Source organism: Colobus angolensis, unplaced genomic scaffold, assembly GCF_000951035.1.
Source record: "Colobus angolensis palliatus isolate OR3802 unplaced genomic scaffold, Cang.pa_1.0 Scaffold166, whole genome shotgun sequence".
NCBI lineage: Eukaryota > Metazoa > Chordata > Mammalia > Primates > Cercopithecidae > Colobus > Colobus angolensis.
In genome coordinates this window covers 3,962,807-3,966,782 of record NW_012114777.1, presented here as the reverse complement: position 1 = coordinate 3,966,782, position 3,976 = coordinate 3,962,807, and the positions used below count along the sequence as shown (strand labels likewise).

At 35.8% G+C, this 3,976-nt stretch overlaps 1 pseudogene; it reads left to right on the top strand.

Annotated features, from left to right (window-relative positions):
- Positions 1-384: 384 nt before the first annotated feature.
- On the top strand, positions 385-2,532 carry LOC105508694 (annotated as a pseudogene).
- The last annotated feature ends 1,444 nt before the right edge of the window (positions 2,533-3,976 follow it).

Here is a 3,976-nt window from a genome sequence, read left to right as displayed (position 1 = left end):
TATTGTGTGCATATTTATTCACATGTTTGTTAAATGTCAAATCATTTAGCACAGTAATATGAGTGCATAATATGTCATTTCATTCCATTTGAGTTTCTTGAGTGTTTTCTTTAAACGTCTGCAGAGTTGCTGCCCCTTTCTTGAACTATGAGTACTGCAATCTTTTTAATTCTCGATAGGAGTAGAGTTTTTTTGAGCTTTAAGTCTAAGGGGAACTCAACAAGCCTGTTTGGCATATGCAGTGAACATCAAGAAACCATCTTGCTGTGGAAGCATAATTATTTTTCTTCTCCCTTTTTGAAAAATCTTTCCTTTTGATGCCAGGTTCCTTGTTTACATAAGTTCAACAATTTGAAAGGAAAAGGCAAGAGTTAGGGTTTCAAAATGGCAGAGAAATTTGAAAGTTTCATGAACATTCATGGTTTTGATCTGGGTTCTAGGTTTGTGGACTTAAAACCAGCGGGTTGTGGAGGCAATGGCTTGGTTTTTTCTGCTGTAGACAATGACTGTGACAAAAGAGTGGCCATCAAGAAAATTGTCCTTACTGATCCCCAGAGTGTCAACATGCTCTACATGAAATCAAAATTATTAGAAGACTTGACCATGATAACACTGTGAAAGTGTTTGAACTTCTTGGTCCCAGAAGAAGCCAATTAACAGACGATGTGGGCTCTCTTACGGAGCTGAACAGTGTTTACATTGCTCAGGAGTACATAGAGACAGACTTGGCTAATGTGCTGGAGCAGGGCCCTGTACTGGAAGAGCATGCCAGGCTGTTCATGTATCAGCTGCTACGGGGGCTCAAGTATATTCACTCTGCAAACGTACTGCACCGAGATCTCAAACCAGCTATTCTTTTCATTAATACTGAAAACCTGGTGCTGAAGATATGTGACTTTGGTCTTGCACGGATCATGGATCCTCATTATTCCCATAAGCATCATCTTTCTGAAGGATTGATTACTAAATGATACAGATCTCCACATCATTTACCTTCTCATAATAATTATACTGAAGCCATTGACATGTGGGCTGCAGGCTGCATCTTTTCGAAATGCTGACTGGTAAAATACTTTTTGCAGGTGCACATGAACTTGAACAGATGCTGCTGATTTTAGAATCTGTTCTTGTTGCACATGAGGAAGATCGTCAGGAGCTTCTTAACATAATTCCAGTTTACATTAGAAGTGACATGACTGAGCCACACAAACCTTTAACTCAGCTGCTTCCAGGAATTACTTGAGAAGCACTGGGTTTCCTGAAACAAATTTTGACATTTAGCCCCATGGATCAGTTAACAGCAGAAGTGCTCTCCCATCCTTACATGAGGATATATTCTTTTCCAATGGATGAGCTAATTTCAAGTCATCGTTTTCATATTGAAGATAAAGTTAATGATGTTTTGCTTACGGATGAAACTCACAGTCACGTTTATAACTGGGAAAGGTACCATGACTGTCAGTTTTCAGAGCATGATTGGCCTATACACAACAACTTTGATATTGATGAAGTTCAGCTTAACGCAAGATCTCTGTCTTATGTCACTGATGAAGAAGTACAATTTGATCCCTGAAAATATGTGGAGATTGGGAAACGTATCTGGAGGATCCTGCTTTTGATACCAATTACTCTACTGAGCCTTATGAGCCAGATAATCATGAAAACAAATACTGTGATCTGGAGTGTAGCCATGTTTGTAACTACAAAACGAGGTCATCATCATATTTAGATAACTTAGTTTGGAGAGAGTTGAGTTAACCATTACTATGAACCCAGGCTTATCATAGATCTTTCCAACTGGAAAGAACAAAGCAACTAAAAAAATCTGATAAGAAAGGCAAGACAAAATGTGAAAGGAATTGATTGGTTAAAGCCCAGATAGCACTAGAGGAAGCATCAAAGCAATTGGCTGGAAAAGAAAAAGAAAAGAATCAGGGGTTTGACTTTGATCCCTTTATTGCAGTAACCATTCAACTTAGTTCCCAACATGAGCCTACTGATGTTGTGGATAAATTAAATGACTTGAATAGCTCAGTGTCCCAACTAGAATTGAAAAGTTTGATATCAAAGTCAGTAAACCAAGAAAAACAGGAAAAAGGAATGGCAAATCTGGCTCAGTTAGAAGCCTTGTACCAACCTTCTTGGGACAACCAGTTTGTGAGTGGTGGGGATGACTGTTTATTCATAAATCAGTTTTGTGAGGTAAGGAAGGATGAACAAGTTGAGAAGGAAAACACTTGCACTAGTTACTTGGACAAGTTCTTTAGCAGGAAAGAAGATCCTGAAATGCTAGAAACTGAGCCAGTAGAGGATGGGAAGCTTGGGGAGAGAGGAAATGAGGAAGGATTTCTGAACAACAGTGGGGAGTTCCTCTCTAACAAGCAGCTCGAGTCCACAGGCATCCCGCAGTTTCACAGTCCAATTGGGTCACCACTTAAGTCAATACAGGCCACATGAACACCTTCTGCTATGAAATCTTCCCCCCAAATTCCTCATCAAACTTACAGCAGCATTCTGAAACATCTGAACTAAAACACTCAGCAGACATTTGTCTTTGTATTTTTCACGAAAAGCATTTTGTCTTTTTTTTTATGACTAGTGTTTAAGTCACTTTTTACTTGAATCAAATGGTGTCATTTAGTAAGGATTTTATTAGTTGGTTTATTTTATTATTGGTTTTTAAAATGCAGACTTTTCTTCTACATGTGAAATGGCTTTCATTTTAACTGGCATGTCGTTTGCACACAAAATTAAAGAATAAAACAAAATAATGCAACGCAAGAGGAGACAAAAGAAATGCGCTAAGACAAGTAAAGAACATTCTCTCATAAAATGATGATCTGTTTTACAGGAAACAAACCTGGCCTTGAAATTTACACAGCGAGACTCTACATAATTGCATGAAAATATCTATTTTTTTTCCAAAAATATTTTTCACTCATGAGTGTTTTCAAGTTTTTCATACTGCACACATTTCTTAAAAGACATGATACCAGCAGCAACTGAAAATGAATGCTGAATTTGGTGCGCATGTGTTACCTACCTCAAGGTAAGAAGAGTATGTAGCAAAACATATACCACCCAGTGCTTCACAATACACAATTCTATTTAGCCAGCATTTATTGCAGTAAACTATTCTTAATAAGATTCACTTGCTGTTTATAAATGTTCTGGTATGCATTCTTTACAGTGAAGTGTTAATACATCACATCTTATTTATTTTAGCGTATTAGTATATTTTCTGTATTTAATTATAAAAATTAATTTGGTTTAAAAAATTTATTTGCAAATACACTTCTTCAGTTTGGCACTATGGTTTGTTGCCTACCTAGCTTAATATATAATGTCAGCTTATCCTAAGGCTGTCCACGTACTTAATTTACTTAAGTGTTCATTTTAAGTAATGTGCTCACTGTGTATAGGAATTTGTATTTTGTAGGTGCTTCGTCTATCTACCAAGAAAAATTAGGAATTGCTTTATTATAAAATGTTCCTAAAAGTCTTGTGTTTATTTTTTTTTTTAAAAAAAAAAAGCCTAATGATTTGTGTGCATGGAAGTAATTAAGGTATATCATTATTGTAGTTTAAAAGTTGTACGTGATAAGGTATTTTGTTTTTACTGTATGTTTTTATTGAATGATCTATTCTCCATCCCAAGACAAGCATGAATAAAATTAAGTTAAATGTAACATGTGGCATCACATTCTCTTAGAATTTGTTTCATCTATTTTATTTTATTGCATACTATCTGTATCTTCGGTTATCCTATTTGAAGAAAAAGAACAAATAAAATGTGGCCAGCAAAAAAAAAAAAAAAAATCCTGTCAACTAGACTCCTATATTCAGCAAAGCTATGTTTCAAAAATGAAGGTAAAATGCATTCCTAGATAAACAAAAGTGAAGAAAATTTGTTGTTAGATGACCTGTCTTACAAGAAATACTAAAGAAAGTTCTTCAGGCTGAAAACTGCAGACAA